A 26,332-nucleotide genomic window follows, 5' to 3' on the forward strand; every position below is an offset into this window, starting at 1 on the left:
TGGGAACCCACACCTTCTACACCCCTTTCTTCCCCTTGGCAGGTCCCAGGTGGTTCAAGCATAGACACTTATTGATAGTCACTGAAGTTTTCTTGAGTTGTCCACAGTGCAGCTGCCTGGGTCATAGACCACTGACCTTGACTTCACTCATTGCTGAAGGAGTGCTACAACTCCTCTGTTAGACTCTCCGAATAGAGGCCCTGGTCCTTTTGCTTCCTTGTAACTCCCACTGTCCTGGAACAAATTCCATCGGGGCTGCTAGAAAAAGGCTCACAGAGCCACCATCTCCCTCTTGGAGGGCCAGGTCTTGCTGCTCCTCCAAAGTAAGAAGCTCTGGGGTATGTGGGGCACCTCATTACCAGTTAAAGAGAGAGAGAATACACTTTGGGAGGCAGAGGCAGGCAGATCACGAGGTCAGGAAATCGAGACCATCCCAGCTAACACGGTGAAACCCCGTCTCTACTAAAATACAAAAAATTAGCCGGGTGTGGTGGCGGGTGCCTGTAGTCCCAGCTTCTCAGAAGGCTGAGGCAGGAGAATGGCATGAACCCGGGAGGCGGAGCTGGCAGTGAGCCGAGATCGCGCCGCTGCACTCTAGCCTGGGCGACACAGCGAGACTCCAACTCAAAAAAAAAAAAAAAAAAAAAAAGAGCCAGAATAAGGAATGGAAGGGTGTGGGGTCCCAGCATTCTGGGAGGTAGATAGCCGGAGGTATAACTGTCTTCTCTGACCAGGCTGTGGCCCAGGAAGCAAGTCCATTAGAGCAGATAGGTCCCAAGAACATAACCGTTCCAGGCAAGTCACAAGCAGAGAAATACAAGTAAGAAATAAGCGTCCACTCTGGCAAGTCACTAAAATTGAACATGGTGGCCGGGTGCAGTGGCTCATGCCTATAATCCCAGTGCTTTGGAAGACCAAGCTAATAGAATCGCTTGACCCTGTTTCTACCAGAGAAAATAAACCAAAACAAAAACCCTATAATTGAATGTAGTGATAAGTCTGGCTAACAAATTGCTTCCTGAAGACAAGAGCCCACAAAGTCTTTTTTTTTTTTTTTTTTTAAATGGAGTCTCACTCTGTCGCCCAGGCTAGAATGCAGTGGCAGGATCTTGGCTCACTGCAACCTCCACCTCTCAGGTTCAAGTGATTCTTCTGCCTCAGCCTCCTGAATAGCTGGGATTACAGGCACACCCCAGCACACCTGGCTAATTTTTGTATTTTTAGTAGAGATGGGGTTTTACCATGTTGGCCAGGCTAGTCTTGAACTCCTGACCTCAAGTGATCCACCCTCCTTGGCCTCCCAAAGTGCTGGGATTATAGGTGTGAGCCACTGTGCCCAGCCACAAAGTCTTTTAATAGATTATTTAAATCAACAACTTCTATGAGCTGCAAAATAGATTGACAAAATCAGAAACCATCCTTTTTCTAGTCACTCTTTCTTGCCTTCTCTGAGTCTTTTGTGTAGCCAGCATTCCTCTGAATAGATGTTCTTGTCTCTTTAACTAGCAATGGGGTGTTTTCATCTATAGCAGAGCTTCTTACCTTGCAGGAGCAGCAAGACCTGGACCTCCAAGAGGGAGATGGTGGCTCTGTAAGCCATTTTCTAGTGGCTCCAGTGGAATTTGTTCCAAGAGAGTGGGAGTTACAAGGATGCAAAAGGACCAAGGCCACTATTTGGAGAGTCTAGCAAAGGAGTTGTAGCACTCTTGGAGGAAAGAAGGAAGTTAAGGTTGGTGGTCCACCACCCAGGGCAGCTGCAATGTGGACAACTCAAGAAAACCTCAATGGTTATCAGAGGAATGCTGGCTACTGCACAGCCACTAGAAAGATGTTGAGACAGGGTACCAGGCAGCCCAGAAGGGCCATTGCTTAGAGCTGCTTACAATGAGTCTGCAGCTCCCAATGATTTACTGTATGATTTGCCTGGATCTCAGAAACTCTATTCTCCGAGGCTGATGAAGGCGCTCCTAGGGCAATGCTTTATACTCCTGCATAGTATCTGTTTTCCATTTCTGTTCCCTATAAATGTGCGTTGTTGGTCACTTGCCTGCACTTGCCTCTCCCTGCACTCTCCCCTTCCTTTTGCCTCATTACCTGCTGTTCTGATGGGATTTTAAAGTCACAGCAAGCATCTGTGTTAAGGACTTACAAAAGAGCCTCCAAAAAAACAAAAACAAAAACAGGGAAGGCAATTTTGGGATGAACAGGGAAGATGGGATAAGGGAAATGAAGAAAGACCCTGCCATACTAGGATTGAAGTGCAAACCAGAATGTGACCTTTTGTAATCCACGTTGCTATTTTTGGTTATGAATGGGCTTGTGGCAGGTGGAAAGGAGAAGGAATAAATCCATCCTTGCTCCAGTGCAGGCCTGAACTTTATGAGGATGGAATGGTAAGCACACGACATAGGGTTTTATGCATCAGCACAACTTTGTGTTAAATTGTTCTCAGAGGGCATCTTGTAAGGGAATGTGAAAATGAATGGCTGTGTTCGTTCTGGAGGCTGAACTGCAATTACTGAGATATGATAGGAAAACTGGTCTTAACACTGCCCAGTAAAACAGTATCCCCCCACCCACACTTATGTATAGCACCTATGGTCCATTTAGTCCAACATACACAAAGTAATCTCTTTGGTAGTCCAACTCCCATGAGCCATCCAGAGTACACGGCAGAAAGAACTCTGTTGTCTAGCAACCAATGGAACACGACAACACTAGATAAATTGGATCAATATTGCTCTAAATATTGAACCCTTAGATGATGGAAAAACCCTCAAAGCCATGTCCATAACTCCTCTGCTCTTTCCTCTCCTAGACTTAGCGGCTGAGGAGAACCAGCTGGTGTTTTGACAATCTGTGGAGACCCACGGGGAGGGAGGATTGGGGGAGAGCAGGCCAAGTTCCACAGGGGAACCCAGCAGTAGTCATTCCAGAAAGGAGATACCTGAAGGCTGAATCCCTAGGAATCTGGAGCCTCCCGTCCACCTTTGCAGCACTGGGTGGCCTGGAAGTGAGGTCATCATCCTGAGTTCCTGACCTGCTTGTGTCTGGTCAGGAATCACTGAAGTTGAAGAGATCAAGGTCACCACCAGTGGTTTTTAGAAAGAACACTTGAGTTGCTGGGCGCAGTGGCTCATGCCTATAATCCCAACACTGGGAGGCTGAGGTGGGAGGATCATTTGAACCCAGGAGATCAAGATCAACCTGGGCAATATAGTGAGATTCCCATCTCAAAAAATAAAAAAAATTAGCCAGGTGCGGTGGTGAACACTTGTAGTTCAAGCTACTCAGGAGGTTCATTTCTACCAAGGTGCAAGGGGCTAGTTAAAATAAAAGAGTTTTTAAGGGAAAGGAAGTTCCAATATGTCAATCTGAGGGTTGTGAGCAGATAGAGAAGGTGCAGTTCACCACTGGGGCTTGGTGAGGAGACAGGAAGATCACTTGAGCCCAGGAGTTGGAGGCTGCAGTGAACTGTGATTGCACCACTGCACTCCAGCCTGGGTGACAGAGAGAGAGCTTGTCTGTAAAAAAAAAAAAAAAAAAAAAAAAAAAAAAAAAAAAAAAAAAAAAAGAACACCCAAGGTTCAAGGTTGGTGCACAAGATGTCTTCCCATGAGACCCCCAAGGCCCTCCCCATCCCCTCCTCACCAAGCCCCAGTGGTGAACTGCATCTTCTCTGTCTGCTCACAACCCTCAGATTGACATATTGGAATTTCCTTTCCCTTAAAGCCTCTTTTACGTTAACCAGCCCCTTGCACCTTGGTAGAGATGAACCCAGTTTGGAAGGGGAGGGGGAACTTTGAACAAAGTCTAATCACTTTTTCCAATGAGTCACTTTTTCTTCCTGGAAATAATGCTAGATCATATTCCTAGAAACAATTTCCTGGCTGAGTAGCCTTTCTGAAGAGGCTCCATATGTCCCCTTGTGCAAAGCTTTCCTTGGGGTCCCAAATTTTAAGGTCCTGTCACGGTGCTGTTGGAAGCATTTTTTCACAGATGAACTGTGAGAGTTGACTTCAGTGAGAATTACTAAGAAGTGGAGGAGAGAAACCAACAATGTGACTCTTTACCACATGCCAAGCACTGCAGAGGATGCCTTAATAAAACTGGAGCTGCTCGCTGAGGTGATGTGATACCCATATAGGGTAGGACCTATTCTTTCCATTTTGCAGATGGAGAAACTAAGACTTAGGTAACTTACCCTTAAGAGAGTTGTGGTATCCCAATGGGCAGTAATTCTGAGCTTCTCTGGTCTTTGTGTGGTCATTGGGAGGTATGTGGCTGAGCAATAGTCCCCTCTCTTAGTTCCAATGGGCCACACAAGGGCCATTTGTAAAGAGAGGATGAAGGCTAGGACTTACAAGGGCTCTGTGTCATTGTCATAATGTAGAGGATGGTCTCCACTGTGCAAGAGAAGAACCTCTCAGGTTATGAGACAAGACAGGAAAACAGATCTGTCTTCCTTCTAGACATCAGTGGTGCCATCACTGACAATGCATGTTTGCCCTTGGGAGTGGTGAAGTTTGAGTTTGTATAGTTTACTTTTACCTCCGGAACAGTTCAGGCAGGTCCCGCTTTTCATTATTCTCCTGACACTCTGTCCTCCGTCATATTAACACTCAAGCTTGGATTAGGCTGTGGATGTGGGGACTTGCAACATTGGAGGGAAAAACCTTAAAACTGTCAAGGATAATTTCTTCATAGCTCACCAGGAAGGCCTCCAGGAAGATAAACTCTCCACAGGGGTCCCTTGTGGCACGTTCTTTTTTCCCTGCTGTTTTCTACCTTCAGGGTTTTTTTCCTGTCCATCAACTGTCTCATTCTTCCAGTCTCCATGGGGTGCATCTCCATTTTCCTTTTGAGAAATCTATTAAGTTGGCGCAAAACTAATTGTGGTTTTTTTCATTAAACGTAATGCCGTTTGGCTGTGCATGGTGGCTCATGCCTGTAATCCCAGCACTTTAGGAGTCAGACATGGGTGATCACTTCAGGTCAGGAGTTCGAGATCAGCCTGGCCAACACGGTGACACCCCGTCTTTACTAAAAATACAAAAATTAGCCAGGCATGGTGGTGCGTGCCTGTAATCTGTTACTCGGGAGGCTGAGGCAGTAGAAACGTTTGAACGCAGGAGGCGGAGGTTGCAGTGAGCCGAGATGGTGCCACTGCACTCCATCCTGGGTGACAAGAGCGAGACTCTGCCTCAAAAAAAAAAAAAAAAAAGCCATTAAAAGTAATGGCAAAAACCGCAATTAGTTTTGCACCAACTTAATACCTTCCTATCCTCAGGGAAATCCCTGAATCTCAAGAGCCATTACTGCTTTCCTCTATCCCCCCAAAGGTGCATTGATCCAACAATAGCTCATTAAATTCATGACAACACCTAGGACAGGAAAACTACTGCTTCTGCTATCCCAAGGCAGAAAAACCACAAATGTTCCATGTGGGGCTCAGGCAAGTTCATGCGACATCCCTTGTCTGAGTTCACTGTGCAGGTCTGTTTCTGGACAGGTGTCTAAGTCCACCATTCTCATTTTTCCTCATTGTCACCATTGTCACGGCTGTTTGTCACTCTGCTCCTACATGTCAGGCACTGTAAAACACGTATACCACTGCACGTCAGACATCATCAGCCCCATTTTGCAGAGGAGCGAATGAAAGCATAGAGAGTGCATGCAATTTGCCCAAGGACACCCAGCTAATGTGCGGTAACTGTGATTTGAATCAAGTTCTTCCGTCTGAAGTCAAGGCTGTTCTGGGGGTTCGGTTTTGCGGCAGCTGGAGAGGAGATAGCTTATAGCAAAGGCTCTAGGAGTGTAAGAGGGACACAGCAGGTGACTGGCAGAATCTTGGCTTCACTTGGAAAATCAGGAGACCTGGATTTTAGTCCCGGTTTTATTGAACTCCCAATTTTTTTTTTCATCATCTACAAAGTGAAAGAAGGCTGAGTGACCTGCCAGCTCTCAGTCTAATTCAGACCAATGGCCAGTTTCTGAGTCCAGGAGGCAAACTTTGGAACTGAATCCAAAGCCATACAGATCTCACATGTCTCTTCTTTCGTTCTGCAGTTGAAACAGATAAAAGACATAAGGCAATTTCTTCATGCACCACCAATCAGGGAACCACAGAACCGAGTGACCGAGGTCTCTTTCTGCCAGGCTGCCTAGAATGAAATCTTTCAGTCACTGTTTCCTTAGGTGTTATTTCTTTACATATGAATAAAAGTCTTGGTAGAAAAGCATTTCTGGTTTTAAGGAAGAATATCTAAATCTACAAAATGAACCAATTGGGGCTATGAATGTTTACATTACAAAAGAATTCTTAAGAATACCTCCATTTGTGCTATTCTGCATTTAATATTATTATTATTATGACATCAGGCTCAAGTCTTCATATAAAGTAGGCTCAAGTCTCCATATTAAAGTATTTTTTCCTGGAAAAGGACTGAATATTAAAAAATACATTTTATACCTGTAATTCTAGCACTTTAGGATGCCAAGGCAGGTGGATCACCTGAGGTCAGGCGTTCAAGACCAGCCTGGCCAACATGCTCAAACCCCAACCCTACTAAAAATACAAAAATTAGCTGGGTATAGTAGCACACACCTGAAATCCCAGCGACTCGGGAGGCTGAGGCAGGAGAATCACTTGAACCCGGGAGGTGGAGGTTGTAGTGAGCCGAGGGTTGAGTGTTTCCAGTGAATGATATCAGGGGAGTCAAGGACATGTGGGTGCCTGTGAATCACCCAGCATGGGTCAGGCAGGCCCTGGGCTGGAGGGAGACTCCAGGTGTCGTGAAGAATCGAGGCTCTGTTCTCCTGCACACAGCCTGTCACATCGTAAATTGTCCTATGATCTAATGTCTCTCCCAGGGTCAGTGGGGACTGGAGACACAGAGGAAATGAGTTCTGAGGGCAGATCCCTCCTCCATTCAGATGTCACCATATAATTCTGCCCACTCACACACGCGCACACGTAGGTAATGATGTGGCCTTGTAACCAGACCCAGGTTCAGCTGCTCACCACTTAAAAGCCAGAACACAAGAGGTGAGGGTTGATGGCAGGAAAAGCAGGTTTAATTGGAAAGTCAGAAAACCAAGAAGAGGGTGAGCTAGTGTTATAAAGTACCATCTTATATTTTGAAATTCACCGTAGGAGTTTTAAAGGGAAGCTTGGTGTGAGAGGCATGCGGGCGTGGTGCAGGGTGCAGCGTGCAGGTCTGCGGATCCTCTTCCAGCGGCTATCTAGGAGATTTGAACTTCCGGAGGTCTGGTTGGTGATTACCTGACTTTGGCCTGATGGTGGTGGACTAATTGTGCCCAACGCCTCCCAAGTGGGAAAATTCCACAGTGGCTCCCTGCCTGATTTGTTTCAAGAGTAGTGTCTGGTTTTTTTGTTTGTTTGCTTGCTTGTTTGTTTTTTTGACAGGATCTCATTCTGTCGCCCAGGCTGGAGTGCAGTGGTGCAATCATGGCTCACTGAAGCCTTGACGTCCTGGGCTCAAGCAATCCTCCCATCTCAGCCTCCTGAGTAGATGGGACCACAGGTATGTGCCACTATGCCTGGCTAATTTTTAAATTTTTTTGTAGAGACAGGGCCTCCCTATGTTGCCCAGGCTGGTCTTAACCTCTTGGGCTCATGCAGTCTTCCTGTTTTGGTCTCCCAAAGTGCTGGGATTACACATGTGAGCCTGGGATTACAGGTGTGAGCCACTGCACCTGGTCTGGAATTTTTTAAGTGCATAATTGGATAAGCAGGCATTGCCGAAGGGGAGTATCTAGAGAGGTTAGGAGTAAAGCAGTCAGAGGGGAGGGAAGGAAGAAAAAGAAAGAGGGTGATTTAAATAACTGAGGTCCCTGGTTACAAACTCCCCACTGTCAAGTTTCATTCTGTCTCTATGGAAAACAGGCAACTGATTCATTCTGGCTACTTCGTATTGAAAAGGGGCATAGTCAGGGGGCCACGGAATGAACTTACCCACCCAGAGTTGACAGCACTTGAAAGTCCCTGAACTTAGAGAAGAGATCCGCTGGAGCGTCATGGGGAGTGTGTAACAGCAATACAGTCTGCAGCAGAAGAATAATCCTATCCCTGTAATCATGGCTATAATCACGAGCAACTTTTCCCACGAGGAAGCCTGATACAAATCATGAGGAGAGCCATTGATTTAAAGATATTGTGGGATCAGACATAGTACTGGACTGGTTTGCTTGTGCATGTCTTGTAGGGCTGAGGATGTTTTCAGAGTTATCCTGGAAGTACACACAGCATTCAATCTTTTTTTCTTTTTTTTTTTTTTTTTTTGAGACAGAGTCTCATTCTGTGGCCCAGGTGGGAGTGTAGGGGTGTGATCTTGGCTCACTGCAACCTCTGCCTCCTGGGTTCAAGCAATTCTCGTGCCTCAACCTCCCAAGTAGCTGGGATTAGAGGTGTGCACCACCATGCCTGGCTAAGTTTTTAAAAAAATTTTTAGTAGAGATGGGGTTTCACCAAGTTGGCCAGGCTGGTCTCGAACTCCTGGCCTCATGTGATCCACCTGCTTCAGCCTCCCAAAGTGCTGAGATTATAGGTGTGAACCCCCATGCCTGACCAGCATTCAGTCTTAATTATTAAATTGATTAATAATTAAGTTCTGCACTGTCAGTTGTACCCGCAGCTTCTATGGTGATCTGACAGCAGAATGGTTACACATATTTAACAGGTTATAGGAGGAGCTGTGAATATTCATGAAGGCGGTCCCGACACATGTGTATTGAACCAATAAATATGCATGTAATGTAGGACTCATGTTCATTTTGGGATGCAGACTTAACTCTTAAATGTACAGTTAGATTTTATCTGTCAAACGTTCTTTTCAGGACACAAAGGCATGCAGATGTGTAATTTCTGTCGTTCAGCCAGAACTAGTGCATGGTCAGTGGGCGTTTATCAGGAGAAAGTTTAACTAGAGTCTCTTGTCTCATTAAAATTGTAGTTATGGCTGGGGGGATAGGGAATGGGGATCAGTTGGTCAGCTTCTATTGAAGCCATACATTTTTTGTTTGTTTGTTTGTGGGTTTTTTTGTTTGTTTGTTTTTTAGATGGAGTCTCACTCTCTTGCCCAGGCTGGAGTGCAGTGGTTCAAAGTTGGCTCACTGCCACATCCAGTCCCCAGATTCAGGCAATCCTCCTGCCTCAGCTTCCCAAAGAGCTGGGATAACAGGTGTGTGCCACCATGCCTGGCTAATTTTTGTATTTTTAGTAGAGATGGGGTTTCACCATCTTGGTCAGGCTGTTCTCAAACCCCTGACCGCAGGTGGTGCACCTACCTCAGCCTCCTGAAGTACTGGGATTACAGGCGTGAGCCACCATGCCCAGCCTTTGATCAGCCTTTCACCAAATACACAATGTGCATCTGGGGGAAGGGTAGAGGAATAGTCACTTATGCCTTTTCTTTTTTTTCTTTTTTTTTTTTTTTTTTCTGAGACAGAGTTTCACTCTTGTTGCCCAGGCTGGAGTGCAATGGTGCAACATCGGCTCACTGCAAACCTCTGCCTCCCACATTCAAGCGGTACTCCTGCCTTAGGCTCCTGAGTAGCTGGGATTACAGGTGCCTGTCACCATACCTGGCTAATTTTTGTATTTTTAGTAGGGACAGGGTTTCACCAGGCATGGTGGCTCACACCTGTAATCCTAGCATGTTGCAGGAAGTCAGGGACCCCAAACGGAGGGACTGGCTGGAGCCACAGCAGAAGAAACAAAAATTGTGAAGATTTCATGGACATTTATCACTTCTCTAATAATACTCTTATAATTTCTTATGCCTGTCTTACTTTAGTCTCCTAATCCTGTTATCTTTGTAAACTGAGGATGTACGTCACCTCAGGACCCTGTGATGATTACATTAACTGTACAAATTGATTGTAAAACATATGTGTTTGAACAATATGAAATCTGATTATAAAACGTGTGTCTTTGAACAATATGAAATCAGTGCACCTTGAAAAAGAACAGAATAATAGCAATTTTAGGGAACAAGGGAAGATGACCATAAGGTCTGCCTGCCTGTGGGGTTGGGCAAAAAGAGCCATATTTTTCTTTTTGCAGAGAGCCTATAAACGGACGTGCAAGTAGGAGAGATATCGCTAAATTCTTTTCCTAGTAAGGAATATATTAAGACCCTAGGAAAAGAATTGCATTCCTGGGGGGAGGTCTATAAACGGTCACTCTGGGAGTGTCTGTCTTATGCGGTTGAAATAAGGACTGAAATACACCCTGGTCTCCTGCAGTACCTTCAGGCTTATTAGGGTGGGGAAAAAAACCCATCCTGGTGAATTTGAGGTCAGACCGTTTCTTTGCTCTCGAACCCTGTTTTCTGTTGTTTGTTTATCAAGACAATACGTGCACAGCTGAACATAGACCCTTATCAGTAATTCTAATTTTGCTCTTTGCCTTGTGATCTTTGTTGGCCTCAGAAGCATGTAATCTTTGTGACCTACTCCCTGTTCGTATACCCCCTTCCCTTTTAAAATCGCTAATAGGCCGGGCGCGATGGCTCAAGCCTGTAATCCCAGCACTTTGGGAGGCCGAGGCGGGTGGATCATGAGGTCAGGAGATCGAGACTATCCTGGCTAACATGGTGAAACCCTGTCTCTACTAAAAATACAAAAAACTAGCCGGGCGTGGTGGTGGGCGCCTGTAGTCTCAGCTACTTGGGAGGCTGAGGCGGGAGAATGGCGTGAACCCGGGAGGCGGAGCTTGCAGTGAGCCGAGATCACGCCACTGCACTCCAGCCTGGGAGCACAGCGAGACTCCGTCTCAAAAAAAAAAAAAAAAAAAAAAAATCGCTAATAAAAACTTTCTGCTTTTGCAGCTCAGGTGGGCATCACGGAACCTACTGATGTGTGATGTCACCCCTGGCGGCCCACCTGTAAGATTCCTCTCTTTGTACTCTTTCTCTTTATTTCTCAGACCGGCCGACACTTAGGGAAAATAGAAAGAACCTATGTTGAAATATTGCAGGTGGCTTCCCCTGATACTAGCCCTTTGGAAAGCTGAGGCAGGATCACCTGAGATCGGGGCTCGAGACCAGCCTAGCCAAGAGGCTTCAAGATATCCTGCCTTTTGGGGCCAAACCATTTTATGTATTGATTGATGACTTTGCCTGTAACCTCAGCCTCCCTGCCTTTTAAAACCTTTCTATATGGTCCAGGTGTGGTGGCTCACACCTGTAATCCCTGCACTTTGAGAGGCCAAAGCAGGTGGATCACTTGAGGTCAGGAGTTCAAGACCAGCCTGGCCAACATGGTGAAATGCCAACTCTAATAAAAAAAAAAAATACAAACATTAGCCAGGTGTGGTCGTGTGCATCTGTAGTCCCAGCTACTTGGGAGGCTGAGGCAAGAGAATTGCTTGATCCCAGGAGGTGGAGGCTGCAGTGAGAAAAGATGGTGCCACTGTACTGCATCCTAGGCAACAGAGCAAGACTCTGTCTCAAAAAAAGAAAAAAAGAAGAGATGTGATTCCCAGTATTAGATTGACAATGAAAATGGAAGGTGTCAGCTGGGCATGGTGGTTCACACCTGTAATCCCAGCACTTTGGGAGGCTGAGGTGGGTGAATCACCTGAACTCAGGAGTTCGAGACCAGCCTGGCCGACATGATGAAACCCCATCTCTACTACAAATACAAACATTAGGGCATGCTGGTGCATGCCTGTAGTCCCAGCTACTCTGGAGGATAAGGCAGAATGATCTGTTGAGCCCTGGAGTTTGAGGCTAGGAAGGGTTAAGAATTCAAATCAATATATATAATTGACCTACTAAATGTAATAAGGGTGAAAGGAAATGACTCTGTACGAAAAGTATGCAAGGAATATAGGGTGTTTTTTATAAGAAAAGGTATGAGGTATGAAGGATATGTTTCCATTAATGAAAAAGAGATGGCCGAGCACAGTGGCTCATGCCTGTAATTCCAGCGCTTTTGGAGGCCAAGGTGGGTGGTTCACAAGGTCAGAAGTTCAAGACCAGCCTGGCCAAGATGGTGAAACCCCATCTTTACTAAAAATACAAAAATTAGCAGGGCATGGTGGCAGGTGCCTGTAATTTCAGCTACTCGGGAGGCTGAGACAGAGAATTGCTTGAACCCAGGAGGCAGAGGTTACAGTGAGCTGAGATCATGCCACTGCACTTCAGCTTGGGCAACAAAGTGAGACTCTATCTCAAAAAAAAAAAAAAAAAAAAAAAAAANGGCCAAGATGGTGAAACCCCATCTTTACTAAAAATACAAAAATTAGCAGGGCATGGTGGCAGGTGCCTGTAATTTCAGCTACTCGGGAGGCTGAGACAGAGAATTGCTTGAACCCAGGAGGCAGAGGTTACAGTGAGCTGAGATCATCCCACTGAACTTCAGCTGGGGCAAAAAGTGAAATTAAAAATAAAAAAAAAAAAAAAAAAAAAAAAGAATCATTTTGTCACAAAGTAGAATGAATTGTTCCAGAATGAGAAAGTGGAAAATGTAGAAGGAAAGAAACTTGTAAGAATATAAAACGTTGTATAGGCCGGTCCAGTGGCTCATGCCTGTAATCCCAGCACTTTGGAAGGCCGAGGTAGGCGGATTGTTCAAGAGTCCAGGAGTTCAAGACAACTTGGGCAACACAGTGAGACCCTGTCTTTACAAAAAATTTAAAAATTAGCCAGGTATGTTGGTGCATGCCTGTAATCCCAGCTCCTCAGGAGGCTGAGATGGAGGACTGCTTGAGCCTGGGAGGCGGAGGTTGCAGTGAGCCAAAACTGCACCACTGCACTCCAGCCTGTCAAAAAAACCAAATAAAATTAGCTGGGTGTGGTGTTGCAATCCTGTAGTTTCAGCTACAAAATGCTTAATGACAAGATAGTTTTAATAACTTTGAGATCCTATCAATGAACTAAGAATTCCCAGTTCTCTAGCGGAGAAGCTGACATTCATGAAACTGCTAACACAAGACCAAGCAGAACAAGAATTAATTACACGGGACTGAATGAACTAATAAAGCATAACTGTGGTTATTGTTTTGGAACGTTGCTGGTTTTTACTATTTTGTTTTCTAAATATAAGGAACTCCGCCGCTAGGTGCAGTGGCTCATGCTTGTAATCCCAGCACTGTGGGATGGATCACCTGAGGCCAGGAGTTCAAAACCAGCCTGGCCAACATAGTGAAACCCTGTCTCTACTAAAAATGCAAAAAATTAGCCAGGCGTGGTCACATGTGCCTGCAGTCCCAGCTGCTCGGGAGGCTGAGGCAGGATAATCACTTCAATCAGGGAGGCAGAGGTTGCTGTGAACTAAGATCATGCCACTGCACTCCAGCCTGGGTGACAGAGTGAGACTCTGTCTCAAAATAAATAAATAAAAAAAATAAAAACTACATTTCATATATATGTATATAAACACAGAGGATGAAAGTTAGCAATTTGCTTTTCTCTCTCTGTATGAGTGCATAATAAAACCCATGACTCTGTCAATTCCTTCTTCAGGCATAAATTTGAAAGTGTGAGGCCAGGCATGGTGGCTCATGCCTGTAACCTCAACACTTTGGGAGGCTGAGCTGGAAGGATTGCTTGAGGCCAGCATTTCAAGGCCAGCCTAGGCAATATAGTGAGACCCTGACTACAAAATGTTTTCTTTTTCTTTTTTTTTTTTTGACATGGAGTTTCAATCTTGTTGCCCAGGCTGGAGTGCAATGGCAGTGTCTCGGCTCACCACAATCTCTTCCTCCCAGGTTCAAGCAATTCTCCTTCCTCAGCCTCCCGAATTGCTGGGATTATAGTCGCCCGCCACCACGCCTGGCTAATTTTTGTATTTTTAGTAGAGACAAGGTTTCACCATGTTGGCCAGCCTGATCTCGAACTCCTGACCTAAGGTGATCCACCTGCCTCGGCTTCGCAAAGTGCTGGGATTACAAGTGTGAGCCACCGTGCCTGGCTTTTGAAAAAATTTTTGAGATGGAGTCTCACTCTGTTGCCCAGGCTGGAGTGCAGTGGTGCTATCTCGGCTCACTGCAACCTCCACCTCCTGGGTTCAAGGGATTCTCCTGCCTCAGCCTCCCAAGTAGCTGGGATTACAAGCGCCAGCCCCCACGCCCGCCTAATTTTTGTATTTTTTTTTTTTTTTTTGAGACGGAGTCTTGCTCTGCCGCCCAGGCTGGAGTACAGTGGCCGGATCTCAGCTTACTGCAAGCTCCGCCTCCCGGGTTCACGCCATTCTCCTGCCTCAGCCTCCTGAGTAGCTGGGACTACAGGCGCCTGCCACCTCGCCCGGCTAGTTTTTTTTTTTTGTATTTTTAGTAGAGACAGGGTTTCACCGTGTTAGCCAGGATGGTCTCGATCTCCTGACCTCGTGATCCGCCCATCTCGGCCTCCCAAAGTGCTGGGATTACAGGCTTGAGCCACCGCGCCCGGCCAGGAGTATGAATTATATTTCAAGTGCACCAAGAGACCAGGCAGGGTGGCTCACGCCTTTAATCCCAGCGCTTTGGGAGGTGAGGTGGGAGGATCATTTGAGCCAAAAAGTTTCAGACAGACCAGCCTGAGCAACATAGACCCCAAAATGTCACCCAAAAATTTTAAAATGAGCAGGACATGGTAGTATATGCATGTGGTCCCAGCTACTTGGGAGGCTGAGATGGGAGGATCACTTGAGCCTGGAAGGTCGAGGCTGCAGTGAGATGTGATGGTGCCACTGTATTCCAGCCAGGGCAACAGAGTGAGATCTGTCTCCAAGAAAAAAAAAAAATTGGCTGCGTGTGGTGGCTCACGCCTGTAATCCCAGCACTTTGGGAGGCTGAAGCGGATGGATCACTTGAGGTCAGGAGTTCAAGACCAGCCTGGCTAACATGGTGAAACACGGTCTCTACTAAAAATACAAAAATTAGCCGGGTGTGGTGTTGCGTGCCTGTAATCCCAGCTACTTGGGAAGCTGAGGCAGGAGAATCGCTTGAATCCAGGAGTTGGAGGTTGCAGTAAGCCAAAATTGTGCCATTGTACTCCAGCCTGGGAGGCAGAGTGAGATTCCATCTCAAAAAAAGTGTGAACTGATATACTGGGCTGTGACTTCATGAAAAGATATTATCATTGTTTATAGTACTGGTACAAGTTTGTACCCTATAAACACAAGAATTGTAATAACTTCTAGTGCACATAATTCTCATAAAAATGCAAACTCTATTTTAAAAAAGTTAGCCAGATATGGTGGCATGCACCTGTGTCCAGCTACTCAGGAGGCTGTGGCAGCAGGGTTGCTTGAATCCAGGAGTTGGAGGCTGCAGTAAGCTATAATTGCACCATTGCACTCCAGTCTGGGTGCCAGAGCACATCCCTGTCTCTAAAACATGTGAACAAAACAAAACAAAAACTGTGTGTGTGTGAGATCTCACACACCAAATGATTGAGGCCATTCTGTTAGGAGTGATGATACATTACGACGAGGTATCAACAAGAATGAAATTATATGCTTACAATTGTACTTCTCTGATGACTCGAAATACTTCACACACATGAGCTTCTGGGTCCATATATATCCAATATTATTTCTTTTTTCTCTTTTTGTTTGTTTGTTTGTTTTTGAGACAGAGTCTTGCTCTGTCACCCAGGCTGGAGCGTAGTGTTGCAGTCTCGGTTCACTGAAACCTCTGCCTCTGGGATTCAAGTGATTTCCCTGCCTCAGCCTCCTGAGTAGCTGGGATTATAGGTGTGTGCCACCACAACAGGCTAATTTTTTGTATTTTAGTAGAGACGGGATTTTGCCATGTTGGCCAGGCTGGTCTTGAACTCCTGACCTCAGGTGATCTGCCTGCCTTAGCCTCCCAAAATGCTGGTATTGCAAGCATGAGCCACTGCACCCAGACTTCTAATGTTACTTCTTCCTGTACTACCCATATATATATATTTTTTTATTTTTATTTTTATTTTTGAGACAGGGTCTTGCTCTGTCCCCCAGGCTGCAGTACAGTGGTATGATGACAGCTCACTGCAGCCTCAACCTCTCATGCTCAAGCAATCCTCCCACATCAGCCTCCCAAGTAGCTGGGACTGCAGGTATGTGCCACCACGCCTGGCTAATCTTTGTATTTTTTTAGAGGTGGAGTTTTGCTATGTTGCCTAGGCCAGTTTCAAACTCCTGAGCTCAAGCAATCTTGAGCTCAGCCTCCCAAAGTGCTGAGATTACAGGCATGAGTCACTATGCCCAGCCAAAAAAAAAAAAAAAAAAGATAATTTAAAAAAAAAAAGTACTCTGCTTACCATGATCATGGGAACTGGGACGCCTAAGTCCAAGATCCTAATGTTATAAAGACTGGAAACACATTACAAAACTTGGCCAGGTGTGGTGGCACATGCCTGGAGTCCCAGCTACTTGGGAGACTGAGGTGGAAAGATCTTTGGAGGGCTGGGCTTGGTGGCGGATCACGAGGTCAGGAGTTCGAGACCAGCCTAATAGGGCAAAACCCCATCTCTACTAAAAATACAGAAATTAGCCAGGCGTGGTGATGGCTGCCTGTAATCCCAGCTACTTGGGAGGCTGAGGCAGGAGAATTGCTTGACCCAGGAGGTGGAGGTTGCAGTGAGCCGAGATCACACCATTGCATTCCAGCCTGGGTGACAGCAAGACTCCATCTCATTAAAAAAAAGATCGTTTGAGACCACATTGAGCAACATAGTGAGATCCCATTTCTAAAATAAATGTTTTTAAAAATTTGCCTGGGCCGGGCACTGTGACTCAAGCCTGTAATCCCAGTACTTTGGGAGGCCGAGGTGGGCAGATCACATGAGGTCGGGAGTTCAAGACCAGGTCACCCAACATGGTGAAACCCCATCTCTACTAAAACTACAAAATTAGCCAGGTGTGGTGGCACATGTCTGTAATCGCAGCTACTTGGGAGGCTGAGGGAGAAGAATTGCTTGAACCCAGGAGGCAGAGGTTGCAGTGAGCCGAGATCATGCTACTTCTAGCGTGGGCGACAGAGTGAGACTCTTGTCCCAAAAAAGAAAAACAAAAAGCCTTTTTTTTTTTAAGATATAGGGTCTCACTACATTGTCCAGGCTGGTCTCAAACTCCTGACCTCAAACCATCCTCCCACGTTGACCTCCCAAAGTGCTGATTACAGGCATGAGCCACCCAGACACCCATCTGGCCAGAGCGGCACGTGCCGCACAGAGCTGGGCCAAGGGATCGGGAGGAGGGGACAGTTTAGGCATCCTGAGGTCAACTCTGCCGAGGCAGGAAGGTCCCTTGGTTTTCAAGGTTCTGATAGAGGACAGGATGTGACATCAGACCAAGGACACCACCCCTGGTCCCCTCCTGACTTGGATGTAGTCAGCAGAGAAGTGGCACCAAGTCTGGGCTGCTTTTGCCTGGTCTGCATCCTCTTTTTTTTTTTTTTTTGAGACGGAGTCTCGCTCTGTCGCCCAGGCTGGAGTGCAGTGGCCGGATCTCAGCTCACTGCAAGCTCCGCCTCCCGGGTTCACGCCGTTCTCCTGCCTCAGCCTCCTGAGTAGCTGGGACTACAGGCGCCCGCCACATCGCCCGGCTAGTTTTTTTTTTTGTATTTTTTAGTAGAGACGGGGTTTCACCGTGTTAGCCAGGATAGTCTCGATCTCCTGACCTTGTGATCCACCCGTCTCAGCCTCCCAAAGTGCTGGGATTACAGGCTTGAGCCACCGCGCCCGGCCGGTCTGCATCCTCTTTTTCTGACTTTATGGCATTCAGTACAGGAGGAAGAGAGGAGAGGGCTGAGTGCCAGTGTGCGCCCCACTCACAGTGTCTTAAGCAAAGCCCCCCATCCCCCCAACCAGCCTTCCTCCCTGTGACAGGCAGTGGGTCATCTGCCTCTTAGTCACGGGTCTGAATCCTCTTGCCTCGGGCTGGGATGAGTCCCTGGGCTCTCACTTGTCTCGGGAGATATTGGGCCCCATCCACTCCGAGGAGGAACTCCTGGCCCCACTGACCCAGGTGCACAAACCACCCTGGCAGTTCACCTGTCATCAGCAAGTTATCTGTCCATTCCGCCAAGATTCCCCGCTATGTGTCAGGGCTTACACTAGGCCTGGGGGCACAGCTGTGCAGCATACTTGTCCTGGATCCCTTTGGGGGCCTAGGAGCTGAACCTGGCTCTTCTCTCTGCAGTTGGGCCCCACCCTGGACATGTGGGTTCCCTCTAGCTTCAATGACATCGGCCAGGACTAGTGGTTGTGGCATTTTTTCAGGTAGGTGTGGTACGAAGGGGAGGTGACCCTGCCAGAGCAATGGACCCAGGATCTGCGCACGAGTGGTGCTGAGGATTGGCACTGCCCACTCCTATGCCATCGTGGTCAGTGCAGCCAGGAGCAGGCAGGGTGGGTTGAGTGGGCACGGCTGCTGAACAGCATGGGACCCCAACTGCCACTCACAGGCTGTCTCCTGCGGTGGGATGGTGGGGGACCCTGCGCTACCCTGGGGGCTGTGCCCTGTATAGGGGGATAGGTGGCCTGATCTACCCCATTGGGATGTCATCCTTCCTGCCTGGCTGGCAGACCCCTGAGCCCCATGCTGCAGGTTATGTGAGGGAGTGCCCAATAGCAGGGCCCCGCCTCTTGCCCTGACCTGCCATGCCCTCCCCGTATCTCCTGTGTCTGCAGTGGGTGAATAGGATCGACGCGCTAGAGCATGAGGGGCTGACATCAGCAGCCCGGTCGAGGTTGGGCCCCTGCCCTCCTGCCTCTGCATCACTATTGCCATCAACAACATCCTCACGCCCTCCACCCTGCCACCAGGGACCATCCGCTACATGACCAGCACCTCCAAGTGGGTACCATCCTGTCTCCACCGCACACACCCACCTTCCCGTCCCACCCCGTGGTCTTCCTGCTAGGCACAGGGTGGCCTTCGCAGAGTGGAAGCCCTGGATCTGGGGAGGCCAGTGAGCTGAGGTCAAGGGACCCAGGGTAAGGGCCCAGCAAACCTCAGAACTCCCACGCTAGGTATCCCAAGGGTTACTTTGTCCAGAAAACAGACTTTGACTTCTACAACTACGCGGGACTGCAGCGGTTGGTGCTTCTGTACATGACACCCACCACCTACATCGATGACATCACCATCACCACCGGCGTGGAGCACAACAGTGGTGAGGGCTTCTGGTAGGATCCTCCCTCAGTGGGGCCCAGGGTGGTTCTGTTTGTTTTCTGTTTGGAAAGCTCTCCCAGGAAAAAGTTCTCCCAGCATCTCCAAACCCTCACAGGTTCCCATCCACCTAAGAAGCTAAATCCAGGCTGTCTGAGCAGGCACAGGCTCCCGAAATCACCCATGTGTTTGACCTCGCTTGGAGAAGAAGGGTCTGGCCTAACGTCACACAGCTCAGGGTGGCGATCCTGTCCCTTCTCCATGGTGCTGCTCTCACTCCAGCTCCCCTTGCTACACATCGTGCTCAAGGAACAGGCAGCTTCGGGGGTTCGGGCATGGTGGCTCATGCCTGTCCTCTCAGCTCTTTGCAAGGAGGCCCTGGTAGGAGGATCACTTGAGGCCAGGAGTTCAAAACCAGCCTGGGTAACATAGCGAGACCATCACCACAAAAAATTAAAAAATTAGCCAGGCGTAGTGATGCATGCTGGTAGTCCCAGCTGCTGAGGTAGGAGAATCACTTGAGCCTGGGAGGTCAAGGGTGCAGTGAGCTATGACCGCGCCACTGCACTCCAGTCTGGGCAACAGAGGGAGACCCTTTATTTTTTGAGACAGGGTCTCACTGTTGCCCAGGCTGGAGGGCAGTGGTGCAATCTTGGCTCACTGCAACTCTACCTCCCGGATTCAAGCGATTCTCCTGCCTCAGCCTCCCGAGTAGCTGGGATTACAGGCACTTGCCACCATGCCTGGTTAATTTTTGAATTTGTTTAGTAGATACGGGGTTTCACCATGCTAGCCTGGCTGGTCTTGAACTCAAGACCTCAGGTGATCCACCTGCCTTGGCCTCCCAAAGTGTAAGATTACAGGCGTGAGTCACCACTCCCAGCTGAGATACCCTGTCTTTTAGAAAAAAAATTTTTTAAAGTTTTTTTTTTACTTTTTAAAAATGTATCTTTTTCTTTTTTTGAGAGGAGGCCTTGCCCTGTGGCCCAGGCTGGAGTGCAGTGGTGAGATTATTGACAACTGTTGTGGAGCCACAGTTCTAAGTTTAAAAGAATTTAGGGCCGGGCGTGGTAGCTCACGCCTGTAATCCCAGCACTTTGGGAGGCTGAGACGGGCGGATCACGAGGTCAGGAGATCGAGACTATCCTGGCTAACACGGTGAAACCCCGTCTCTACTAAAAAATACAAAAAAAATTAGCCGGGCGTGGTGGTGGGCGCCTGTAGTCCCAGCTACTCAGGAGGCTGAGGCAGGAGAATGGCGTGAACTTGGGAGGCGGAGCTTGCAGTGAGCCGAGATTGAGCCACTGCACTCCACCCTGGGTGACAGAGCGAGACTCCGTCTCAAAAAAAAAAAAAAGAATTTAGGCTTGGTGTGGTGGTGAGATTATTGACAGCTGTTGTGGGGCTGCAGTTCTAAGTTTAAAAGAATTTAAGCCAGCAGCACATCAAAAAGCTTATCCACCACGATCAAGTGGGCTTCATCCCTGGGATGCAAGGCTGGTTCAACATATGCAAATCAATAAATGTAATCCAGCATATAAACAGAACCAAAGACAAAAACTACATGATTATCTCAGTAGATGCAGAAAAGGCCTCTGACAAAATTCAACAGCCCTTCATGCTAAAAACTCTCAATAAATTCGGTATTGATGGAACGTATCTCAAAATAATAAGAGCTATTTACGACAAACCCACAGCCAATATTATACTGAATGGGCAAAAACTAGAAGCATTCCCTTTGAAAACTGGCACAAGACACGGATGCCCTCTCTCACCAATCCTATTCCACAGAGTGTTGGAAGTTCTGGCTAGGGCAATCAGGCAAGAGAAAGAAAGAAAGGGTATTCAATTAGGAAAAGAAGTCAAATTGTCCCTGTTTGCAGATGACATGATTGTATATTTAGAAAACCCCATCGTCTCAGCCCAAAATCTCCTTAAGCTGATAAGCAACTTCAACAAAGTCTCAGGATACAAAATCAATGTGCAAAAATCACAAGCATTCTTATACACCAGTAACAGATAAACAGAGAGCCAAATCATGAATGAACTCCCATTAACAATTGCTTCAAAGAGAATAAAATACCTAGGAATCCAATTTACAAGGGATGTGAAGGAGAACTACAAACCACTGCTCAGTGAAATAAAAGAGGACACAAGCAAATGGAAGAACATACCATGCTCATGGACAGGAAGAATCAATATCGTGAAAATGGCCATACTGCCCAAGGTAATTTATAGATTCAATGCCATCCCCATTAAGCTACGAATGAGTTTCTTCACAGAATTGGAAAAAACTGCTTTAAAGTTCATATGGAACCAAAAAAAGAGCCTGCATTGCGAAGACAATCCTAAACCAAAAGAACAAAGCTGGAGGCATCACGCTACCTGACTTCAAACTATACTACAAGGCTACAGTAACCAAAACAGCATGGTACTGGCACCAAAACAGAGATAGGCCAATGGAACAGAACAGAGCCCTCAGAAATAATACCACACATCTACAGCCATCTGATCTTTGACAAACCTGACAAAAACAAGAAATGGGGAAAGGATTCACTATTTAATAAATGCTGCTGGGAAAATTGGCTAGCCATAAGTAGAAAGCTGAAACTGGATGCTTTCCTCACCCCTCATACGAAAATTAATTCAAGATGGATTAGAGACTTAAATGTTAGACCTAAAACCATAAAAACCCTAGAAGAAAACCTAGGTGATACCATTCAGGACACAGGCATGGGCAAGGACTTCATGTCTAAAACACCAAAAGCAATGGCAACAGAAGCCAAAATTGACAAATGGGATCTAATTAAACTAAAGAGCTTCTACACAGCAAAAGAAACTACCATCAGAGTGAACAGGCAACCTACAGAATGGGAGAAAATTTTTGCAATCTACTCATCTGATAAAGGGCCAATATCCAGAACCTACAAAGAACTCAAACAAATTTACAAGAAAAAAGCGAACAACCCCATCAAAAAGTGGGCAAAGGATATGAACAGACACTTCTCAAAAGAAGACATTCATACAGCCAACAGACACATGAAAAAATGCTCATCATCACTGGCCATCAGAGAAATGCAAATCAAAACCACAATAAGATACCATCTCACACCAGTTAGAATGGCAATCATTAAAAAATCAGGAAACAACAGGTGCTGGAGAAGATGTGGAGAAACAGGAACACTTTTACACTGTTGGTGGAACTGTAAACTAGTTCAACCATTATGGAAAATAGTGTGGCGCTTCCTCAAGGATCTAGAACTAGAAATACCATTTGACCCAGCCATCCCATTACTGGGTATATACCCAAAGGATTATAAATCATGCTGCTATAACAACACATGCACACGTATGTTTATTGCAGCACTATGCACAATATCAAAGACTTGGAATCAACCCAAATGTCCATCAGTGACAGACTCGATTAAGAAAATGTGGCACATATACACCACGGAATACTATGCAGCCATAAAAAAGGATGAGTTCATGTCCTTTGTAGGGACATAGATGCAACTGGAAACCATCATTCTCAGCAAACTATCGCAAGAACAGAAAACCAAACACCTCATGTTCTCACTCATAGGTGGGAATTGAATGATGAGATCACTTGGACACAGGAAGGGGAACATCACACACCGGGGCCTATTGTGGGGATGGGGGAGGGATAGCATTAGGAGATATGCCTAATGTAAATGACAAGTTAATGGGTGCAGCACACCAACATGGCACATGTATACATATGTAACCTGCACGTTGTGCACATATACCCTACAACTTAAAGTATAGTGAAAAAAAAAAAAGAATTTAGGCTGGGTGTGGTGGCTAATGCCTGTCACCACAAGCACTTTGGGAGGCCAAGGTGGGCGAATCGCTTGAGCTGAAAGTTCAAGATACACCTGGGCAACATAGTGAGACCCTGTCTCAAGAAAAATAAGTGAAATAAATAAGTAAATAAGAATTTAAACAAAAGTCACAGCAAAGGTGATGCAGCATAGAGCAATTTATTGCAATGGAAAAAGTGTTTCAACAGTTAAATACAGAATAGCCTGGGCGCAGTGGCTCATGCCTGTAATCCCAGCACGTTCAGAGGCCGAGGCGGGTGGATCACTTGAGCTCAGGATTTCAAACCAGCCTGGCCAACATTAGCTGGGCATGGTGGCGTGTTGCTGTAATACCAGCTACTCGGGAGGTTGAGATGGGAGAATTGCTTGAACTCGGGATATGGAGGTGGCAGTGAGCTGAGATTGCAACACTGCACTCCAGCCTGGGTGACAGAGCGAGACCTCTTCTCAAAAAAAAAAAAAAATAATGAAGTGTAAAATACACGGTTCACCCTGAGAGAAAGAATTCAGGGCAGGCTGCTCGTAAGGATGAGACGGCGCTGATTATTACTGGCGAAACTCCCTTTCTGAGGGTCTTACTTGATAAATTCTTAAGGAGCTGGGAAGAGGTGTTACTCTAAGCACGTTCTGGGTCATCCTCTTGGTGCACATGTGCAGTAGCTGTACTTGCTTGTTTACACATGTCTCAGCGCCGTGGTTGGCACATAGTCCCTTCCTTCACTACCTACCCTGCCTGAAGATCATAGCTCACTGCAGCCCTGAACTCCTGTCTCAAGCATTCTTCCTACTTCAGCCTCCCAAGTAGCTGCGGCTTCTGGGGCTGCTGGGACTGCAGGCATGCACCACCACACCTGGCTAATTTTTTGTATTTTTAGGGAAGAAGTGCTTTTCTTATGTTACCCAGGCTGGTCTTGAACTCTTGGGCTCAAGCAATCCTTCCACCCCAGCCTCCCCAGGTGTTGGGATTACAGGTGTGACCACTGCGCCTGGCCAAAAAAAATTTTTTTTTCAATTAAAAGAAAAGGCACCAGACACGGTGGTTCACACCTGTAATCCTAGCAATTTGGGAGGCTGAGGCGGGAGGATCACCTGAGGTCACGTGTTGGAGACCAGCCTGGCCAACATGGCAAAACTCCATCTCTACTAAAAATACAAAATTAGCCAGGCATGGTGGTGCGCACCTATAATCCCAGGTACTTGGAAGGCTGAGGCAGGAGAATCACCTGAATCCTGGAGATGGAGGTTGCAGTGAGCCGAGATCACACCACTGAACTCCCAATATGGGGGACAGAGAGAGACTCTGTCTCAAAAAAAAAAAAAAAAATTTATATTAAAAAAAAAGCAACAGAAACAAATGGCTGCCTGGGAGTGGTGGCTGTGGGGTACTCCTGTTTGTGTGGCCCAGGCCATATTCCTCCCTCAGCTCTGGTCTCTCTTGCCTCCTGTAGGGCCAGTGAATGACCAGATCTCCGTCAAGTGCAGTAAACAGTTTGAGTTGGAAGTGCGTCTTTTGGATGCAGAAAACAAAGTCATGGTCAATGAAGTGAGGACCCAGGGCCAGCTGAAGGTGCCAGTTGCCAGCCTCTTGTGGCCGTACTTGATGCACGAATGCTCGACCTATCTATACTCGTTGGAGGTAATGATGGCTGGGACTCGCTTAAGGGAGGTCTTTTGCTCCCATTTGGTGGCCCTGGCTTCAGCAGGAGCCCAGGACAGGTGAACAGGCAGGTGCTTTTCTCTGAGCTTTCTGATGTTTCCCACCCTTGGTGGGAAGCCCAGGTTTTTGTTTGTTTGTTTTGAGATGGTCTCACTCTGTCACCCAGGCTGGAGTGCAATGGCCTGATTACAGCTCACTGCAGCCTTGAGCTCCCAGACTGCAGCAATCCTACCTTGGCCTCCTGAGTAGTTGGGACTACAAGCACATGCCACTATGCCTGGCTAATATAAAAAAATTTTTTGTAGGCCAGGCATGGTGGCTCACACCTGTAATCTCAGCACTTTGGGAGGCCGAGGCGGGTGGATCACTTGAGGCCAGGAGTTTGAAAGCAGGCTGGCCAACATGGTGAAACCCTGTCTCTACTAAAAATACGAAAATTTGCTGGGCACAGTGGTGCACACCTGTAATCCCAGCTACTAAGGAGGCTGAGGCAGGAGAATTGCTTGAACTTGGGAGGCAGAGGCTGCAGTGAATTGAGATCACGCCACTGCACTCCAGCCTTGGCAACAGAGTGAGACTGTCTTAAAAAAAAAAAAAATTCTTTTTTAGAGATGGGGGTCTTACTCTGTTGCCAAGCTGGTCTTGAACTCCTGGACTGAAGTGATCCTCCTCCCTTAGCCTCCCAAAGCATGGGAACTCTAGGCATGAGCCACCTCATCTGGTCAAGGGGAAGGCCTGGATTTGAAGGACAGGTCCCAGGGTCAGCCAGGGAAAGGCAGAGCCTCTGTTTGCTGCATCTCTCTGCTTGCAGCCCTGAGGCAGCTGCTGGGGTACACGAGGGGCTTTCCTGCCGGAGGGCGGGCCGGATGGGGCTCAGGCTGTCGGGTGCTCACACCTGGCGCTTTGGCTGTCGTAGGTGCGGCTGACTGCACAGACGTCACTGGGGCCTGTGTCTGACTTCTACACACTCCCTGTGGAGATCTGCACTGTGGCTGTTATTGAGAGCCAGTTCCTCATCAATGGGAAACCTTTCTATTTCCACAGCATCAACAAGCACGAGGATGCAGACCTGCATTTGTGCCCCTGGGTCTTCGTGGGGGCTTCTGGTCACCTTCCACTTTCGCCTTCCCTGTGTCCCGCAGTTGAGGGCAGCTCAGGGCAATGAGGCAAATGGCTCCAAACTGCCCCATGGTGGTGCCGGTGCTTGGGCTGGAGAGGGGGCTCATGGGGTGGCTCTCCAGGGTCCTGGCTCTCGGAGGAAGTGCAGCTTCGACAGGGAAAGGGTCATTTGGCTCTGCTGTCTCCTAGATGCGAGGGAAGGGCTTCGACTGGCCACTGCTGGTGAAAGACTTCAGCCTGCTTCTCTGGCTTGGTGCCAACACCTTCCACACCAGCCACTACCCCTAGGTGGAGGAAGTGCTGCAGATATGTGACTGCTATGGGATTGTGGTCATCAATGAGTAGTGTCCCACCGTGGGCCTGGTGCTGCCATGAGTCCCCACCACGCCCCCGCTCCACCTGCCCAGCCCATGGGCCGCACTGTGACCCTCTGTCCCTTTCCTCCTGGCCCGCAGGCAGCTCTTCAATTGTGTCTATGCATCAACACACGTGGCTGATGGAGGAACTGGTGTGCAGGGACAAGAACCACCATGCTGTGGTGAAGTGGTCTATGGCCAACGAGCCTGCATCCTACCTGGAATCTGCCGGCTACTACTTCCAGTGA

At 47.4% G+C, this 26,332-nt stretch overlaps 1 pseudogene; it reads left to right on the forward strand.

The window, feature by feature from the left end:
* The first annotated feature begins 5,442 nt into the window (after positions 1-5,442).
* Positions 5,443-26,332, forward strand: LOC112621617 (annotated as a pseudogene).

The sequence above is a fragment of the Theropithecus gelada genome, chromosome 3 (genome assembly GCF_003255815.1).
Source record: "Theropithecus gelada isolate Dixy chromosome 3, Tgel_1.0, whole genome shotgun sequence".
In the NCBI taxonomy this organism is placed as follows: Eukaryota; Metazoa; Chordata; class Mammalia; order Primates; family Cercopithecidae; genus Theropithecus; species Theropithecus gelada.